The sequence below is a fragment of the Choloepus didactylus genome, chromosome 13 (assembly GCF_015220235.1).
Source record: "Choloepus didactylus isolate mChoDid1 chromosome 13, mChoDid1.pri, whole genome shotgun sequence".
Lineage (NCBI taxonomy): Eukaryota > Metazoa > Chordata > Mammalia > Pilosa > Megalonychidae > Choloepus > Choloepus didactylus.
In genome coordinates, this window is record NC_051319.1 from 24,185,680 (window position 1) to 24,193,439 (window position 7,760).

Below are 7,760 nucleotides of genomic sequence, written 5' to 3' on the forward strand. Positions count from 1 at the left end.
AAAAGTAGAAAACAAATCAAGAAAAAGAAAAAAGAAAAAAAAAAAAAAAAAGAGTCTCTTTTAAAAGTCTTTCCCCAGCCTGGAAGTTTTGTCAGTGTCAGAATAGAGCATTTAAAGATATGCTTTGGGCTATTGTCTGATAATTACTCTCCAACCGCTTCAGTTCCACCCCTGCCGGGGGCTATTGAAATGCAAAAAGATAAGGGATCAGTGAGAAGCAAGAAGGGACAAAATGTAAGGGAAAAAAAAATGGCTTTTTTGGAGTCTGGGAATGGGTGCCCACTTTTACGTGCCCCCACTTCTCGGAGCCCAGCCCTTCTTTAGCACCCCAGCTCCCAAAGTTAGTTAATTAATTTGTTAATTAATTCTGCAGTTGAGGCTAGGTTGAGCCTCCCTTCTTGCCCTCAGCAGATTGCTGTCTTTTGTTCCCCCCCCTCCCCTTTCAAGACAGTCTGTGAGGTCTGGGTGGGGAGGGGCGCCAGACCTCTGGTCCGGGGAACTTACAATGTTCGCTGCATCTCAGCTTTTCCTCCAATTCCAAACTTGCATCCAATGTGTGACTGGTTACTGGAGACCCCGAAAACACTGTTTCATATAGTTCTTGGGTAATTGCCAGCTGCTCTAGGGGAGAGACAAAATTCTGCTCCTCACCACTCTGCCATCTTGCCCCGCCTCCCTCTGATTGACTTTTATAAAAGGCATTTATTTGGTTCCAAAACTACAGTCTTAAGTCCATAAAGTGTCATCCACGGTGTTCTAGTTTGCTAATGCTGCCATTAAGCAAAATACCGGAAATAGATTGGCTTTTATAAAAGGGGTTTATTTGGTTACAAAGTTCCAGTCTTAAGGCCATAAAGTGTCCAAAGTAAGTCATCAACAATCAGGTACCTTCACTGGAGGATGGTCAATGGTATCTGGATAACTTCTGTTAGCTGGGAAGGCATGTGGCTGGGGTCTGCTCCAGAGTTCTGGTTTCAAAATGACTTTCTCTGAGGACTTTCCTCTCTAGGCTGCAGTTTCTCAAAAATGTCACTCTTAGTTGCTCTTGGGACATTTTTCCTCTCTTAGCTTCTCCAGAGCAAAAGTTGCTTTCAATGGCCATCTTCAAACTGTCTCATCTGCAGCTCCTCTTCTCAGCTCCTGTACATTCTTTCTTTCGCTCCTTCTGCCTGAGCTTATAAGCTTATATAGTGCTTTCGTAAACTAACCAAGGCCTATGCTGAATGGGTGGGGCCACACCTCCACAGAAACTATCCAATCAGAGTCATCACCCACAGCTGGGTGGGGCACATCTCCATGGAAACATTCAAAGAATTACAATCTAATCAACACTGATACATCTGCCCACACAAGATCACATCAAAGATAATGGTGTTTTGAGGGACATAATACATTCAAACTGGCACACAAGGTAATGCATCAGCAATTGGGTACCTTCACTGGGGAAAGGACAATGGCATCCGGAAAACATCTGTTAGCTGAGAAGTCACATGGCTGGCATCTGCTTGCTCCCAAGTTGTATTACAAATGGCATTCTCCAAAGTGTCAACTTTCAACAGCCATCTTCAAAATATCTGTCTCAGCTGCAGCTCCTCTTCAAAATGTCACTCTTAGTGTCTCTGATGTCCTATTGTCTGTGACCTCCTTAATATCACTCCAGTGATCCAATTAACACCCACCCTGAATGGTTGGGGTAACACCTCCATGGATATTATCCAATCAAACATTTCATTCACAGTTGATTGAGTCACATCTCCACAGAAACACTCAAAGAATTCCAATCTAATTCAACACTAATACATCTACCCCCGCAAGATTGCATCAAAGAACATGACATTTTGGGGGACATAATACATCCAAACAGGCACATTCCACCTCCTGGACCCCAAAATAACATGATCTTTCCATATACAAAATACATTCATCCCATCACAATATCACAAAAGCTTCAGTCATCTCAGTAACAATAGGTAAGTACAAGATCCCATCAAAATCAATTACAGGCATGGTCTCTCCTGTCAAAATCAGTTACAGTCATGGTCTATCCTAAGGCAAATTTCTCTTCTAGCTGTGGACCTGTGAAACTTAGAACAAGTTACGTGCTTCCAATATACAAAGGAGGGACAGTTACAAGATAAACATTCCCATTGCTGTAAGGGGAAACTGAAAGGAAAACAGGGTTTAAGGGACAAAAGCAGTTCCTAAAACCTACAGGGCAAACTTTGCTAGATTTCAAAGTCTGAGAATCATTTATTGAATGATGTTGTATCCTTGATGCTTGAGAGAGTGGGAGTCCAACCCTTTCCAAAGGCCTATGCAGCAGCCCTTTTCTATCCAAATGCTGGGGTGAGTGATCCAACATATCCATATATTGGGGAACCCAACTTCTTCTTGGCCCCACCCTCGTCAAACATTGGGGTGCCACCTGGACTCTGCCTCTCCAGGACAAAGGCTCTCCCCTCTCTGAAGAGTGGGGTGGTGGCCAGAATCTCCCCAATCCCAGGGGAATGTGATCCACCCTCTCTGAGGCCTGGGGTAGCAACACTCTTCCTGAGCATCCAGGCAGAAGGCCCACACTCTGCCTCTGGGGCAAACTCACCCTTTCCATGTGCATGGGCTTCTCCATTTTTCCTGCCTGAGACCTCTTGACTCCATACCTCAATCTCCATGGCTCTGTCTTTGAAGACATTTTTCCTTCAATTTGTTCCTGTGTCCCTTCCAGTCTAGACCGGTCATGGCTCTGGCTATATAGTTCTCTCAAAAATCTTGTTTGCTTGGCATGAAGCACACTGGGGTCAAAACCATCAGATAATAGGACTTTCCACAAATCCTCTCTGGATAACTCCATCTCCAATCCTTGCTTGTACTGAAATGGCAGCTGGATTCCATGTTTGGTTAAATCTTCACATGGGGCTGTCATTTCTGGGGTCTCACTTTTTGGAAACCCAGAGTCTTCCAGACCATGAATTTCTGGTTTCTTTGTACCCGAGAGTTCAATTCTAAGTTTCTCTCTCTTTGCTCATCTTTTACTATAAGCTGCAAGGAGAAGCCCTGCCACACTTTTGATATTTAGTGTCAAAATCTCTTCAGCTAAGTCTCACAACTCATTGTTTCCAAATTCTGCTTTCCATCCAATGCTAGGACTCAGTTTTGCCAATTCTCTGCCACTTTAAAACAAAGATTCTCTTTCTTCCAGTTGGCAATGATGCATTCAACATTTCTGCTCAAGGCCTCATCAGAAGTATCTTTAGAGTCCATATTTCCACAAATAGTCTCTTCAAAGCAGTCTAGGCATTTTCCATCAAGCTCCTCACAATTATTCCAGAATCTTCCCCTTATCCATTTAAAAATCCATTCCAACATGTTTAGTATTTGCAAACTCAGCAGCACCCCACTTCTCTGGTACCAAAATCTGTTCCACTTTGCTAACGCTGCTGTTATGCAAAATACCAGAAATGGATTGGCTGTTATAAAGGGGTTTTATTTGGTTACAACATTACAGTCTTAAGGCCATAAAGTGTCCAAAGTAATGCATCAGCAATAGGGTACCTTCACTGGAGAAAGGCCAATGGCATCTGGAATACCTGTGAGCTGGGAAGGCACATGGCTGGCATCTGTTTGCTCCCAGGTTGTGTTTCAAATGGCATTCTCCAAAGCATCAGCTTTCAACAGCCATCTTCAAAATATCTGTCTCAGCTGCACCTCCTCTTCAAAATGTCACTCTTAGCTGCTCTGAGGTCCTATTGCCTGTGAACTCCTTAATACAGATCCAGTGTTCAATTAACACCCACCCTGAATGGGTGGGGTAACACCTTCGTGGAAATTATCCAATCAAACATTTCACTCACAGTTGATTGAGTCATATCTCCATGGAAACACTCAATCAAAGAATTCCAATCTAATCAACACTAATACATCTGCCTCCACAATATTGCATCAAAGAACATGGCATTTTGGGGGACATAGTACATCCAAACTGGCACACATACTAACTGTGATATTTCTTGAGGCCAGAGAGGCTTTTCTATATTCATGTATCCTGCATCTACAATTTGGTGAGTGGCCAGAGAATATTTATTGAAGAGATTATTGAACAAAGGCCAAGAATGGTAAAATAATCTAAAAAGACCAAATTCTAAGACTCCTAACCTATGCACAAAAATGTGTTTCAATGTTTGCAGAATAAGTGAATTTCCTAAGATAACTTGCTCAAGCAATTATCTAACCAAAGGTGTGTTGAAATAATTGAGTTGTCACAGACTAGTAGATTAGGATTGTAAGCCAGAATGTAGCTCAACTAAACTAGGTCAGTAACCATGCTGTTTAGTTCATTAGATGTTTTTTGTTTGTTTCTTAATTCGAGAAGTCTCTAGTTTCACAGAAAAATCAAGCCGAAAATACAGAGGTCTCACATATCCCACACACACCCAGTTATCCCTCATCACTTTCCATTAGTGTGGTAACTTTGTTAAAATTGATTAAACAATATTACTGTACTTACACTACTAATATAGTCAATAGTTTATAGTTCACTGTGTTGGATGTTGCTACGGTTTTTAAAATTTTATTTGAATAACATAACTTAAAGTTCCATCTTTTAAGCACTGAGCCAGTTTGAATGTATTATGTCCCCCAAACGCCATTATCTATGATGTAATCTTGTGTGGGCAGACCTATCAGTGTTAATTAGATTGTAATTCTTTGCGTATTTCCATGGAGATGCACCCCACACAACTGTGGGTGATGACTGATTGGATAATATCCATGAAGATGTTGGCCTGCCCATTCAGGGTGGTTCTGAATTAAATTACTGGAGCCAAATAAATGAGCTGACAAACAGAAGGAACTCAGTGCAGCTGTGAGTGACATTTTTGAGGAGCTGAAGCCACAGCCAAGAGCGACACTTTGAAGAATGCCCAGGAACTAAGAGAGGAGCTGCAGATGAGAGACAGTTTGAAGACAGCCATTGAAAGCAGACTCTTGCTCCAGAGAAGCTAAGAGAGGACAAATGTCCCAAGAGCAACTGAGAGACATTTTTGAGGAACTACAGTCTAGAGAGGAGCATCCTTAGAGAAAGCCATTTTGAAGCCAGAACTTTGGAGCAGACACCAGCCACATGCCTTCCCAGCTAACAGAGGTTTTCCGGACACCATTGGCCATCCTCCAGTGAAGTTACCCGATTGCTGATGTGTTACCTTGGACACTTTGTGGCCTTAATACTGTAATGTTGTAACGAAATAAATCCCCTTTATAAAAGCCGATCCATTTCTGGTGTTTTGCATCCTGACAGCATTAGCAAACCAGAACAAGCACATTCAGTGGAATTAAATAAACTTACAATGTTGTGCTATTGTCTCCACCATCCATTACCAAAACTTCTCCATCACCACTGACAGAAAATATACTAATTAAGCATTAACTCTCCATTCCTACTTCCACCAAGCCCCTGGTAACCTGTATAAATTGGCTTATTCTAATTATTTCATATCATTGAGATCATACAATATTCACCCTTTTGTGTCTCTTATTTCTCACAGCAAGGTTCATCCATGTTGTTGCATGTATCAGAAGTTCATCCCTTATTATGGCTGAGTAATATTCTATTGCATGTAAATACCACATTTTGTTTACCTACTCATCTGTTCACAGATACTTGGGTTGCTTCCATCTTTAGGCCACTGAATAATTCCACTATAAACACTGGCATGAAAATATGTGTTCAAGTCCCTCTTTTCAATTCTTTTGTGTATATATTTGAAAGTGGGATTGCTGGGTCACATGGTAATTGTATACTTAACTTTCTGAGGTTATGCCAAACTGTTTTCCATAGTAGCTTCATCATTTACATTCCCAGCAATGATGAATAAATGCTGCTTATTTTCTACATCCTCTCCAACACTAGTTTTTGGTTTCTTTACTAGCAACAATTCAGTGGATGTGAAACCATATCTCATTATGATTTTGATTAGCTTCTCCCTAATGACTTGATACTGAGCACATTTTCATGTACTTATTGACCATTTACATATCTTAATTAGAAAAAGGTGTACTCAGGTCTTTTGCCCATTACTTAGATTGGTTGTCTTTTTGTTGTCATAGCATTTATTTATATATTCTGGAAATTAAACCCATATCAAATATGTGATTTCCAAATATTTTCTCTCATTCTGTAGGTTGCCTTTTTACATTCATGATAAAGTCCTTTGAAGCAGAAAAAAAAAAGGTTTAAATTTTGTTGAGGTCCCCATTTTTTCCCCTTTTGTTGCTTCTGCTTTTAGTGTAATGTCTAAGAAACCATTGCCTAACACTAAGTCCTGAAGATGCTTCCCTATGTTTTCTTCCAGGAACTTTTTGAGTTCCTTTTATAGATTTTGTTCTTATATTTAGGTTTTTCATCTATTTTTCTATGGTGTGAGGTAGGGGGGTCTACCTTCATACTTTTGCATATTGATAACCAGATTCCCCAGCACCATTTTTTGGAGAAGCTATTCTTTCCCAATTGACTGGTCTTCAATCCTTTGTAAAAAAATCAGTTGACCACAAAATTGAGGATTTATTTCTGAACACTCAAGTTGATTCCATTAATCTATATATCTGTACTTGTGCCAGTAGTAGTGCCAATACAGAACTAGAACAATTGTATATTACTATTACAAGGTGTTAATAATAGGGTGGATTTTATATCTTGAAAAAATTCTGTCTTCTCTCCTTGAATATGGAATGTCTTTCAAGTTATATAGGTGTGATGGTTTGAACCTGTATGTACCCCCAGAAAATTTTGTTCTTAAAGTTAATCAATTCCTGTGTGGGTGGACCCATTTTAAGTAGGACCTTTTGGTGAATAGTAGCTTACGTTAAGATTTGACCTAGTTTATTCAGGGTGAGTCTTATTCCTTTTACCAGAGTCATTTATAAGAGAATGAAATTCAGAAAGAAAGCAAATCACAGAGGTAAGATGCTGGAAACAATGAATCCTGGCAGAGAAGGGAGAGACCAGCAGACACCACCATGTGACTTGCTGTGTTGGAGAGGATCCAGGATCACTGGCAGCCAGTCTTCAGGAAGAAGATCTTGATGATGCCTTGATTTGGATATTTTCATGGCCTCAGAAATGTAAGCTTGTAAGCTAATAAATTCCCCTTGTAAAAGCCAATGCATTTCATGGTATCTGCTTTAAGCAGTGTTCCGGTTTGCTAATGCTGCCAGAAAGCAAAATACCTGAAATGGATTGGCTTTTATAAAGGGGGTTTATTTGGTTACAAATTACAGTTTTAAGACCATTAAGTGTCCAAGGTAAGGCATCAGCAATAGCTACCTTTACTGAAGCATGTACAATAGCATCCAAAAACCTCTGTTAGCTAGGAAGGCATATGGCTGGCATCCGCTTGCTCCCAGGTTGCATTTCAAAATGGCATTCTCCAAAATGTTGCTCTTGGGGCATTTTGTCCTTTCCTAGCTGCAACTCCTCTTCAAAATATCACTCTCAGTTTCCCTGAGTTCCTTCTGTCTGTGAATTCCTTTATAGGACCCTAGTGATCCAATTAACACCCACCCTGAAAGGACAGGGTAACACCTCCATGGAAATTATCCAAACATTTCACCCACAATTGTTTGAGTCACATCTCCTCGGAAACACTCAAAACTTGTGCTAAGCACAAGCAGCTTAGCAAATTAGTATGATAGGTTTCTTTGATTTCTTTTAGTGATGTTTTATAGTTTTCCATGTACAAGTCCTTTACATCTTTGGTTAAATTTTATTG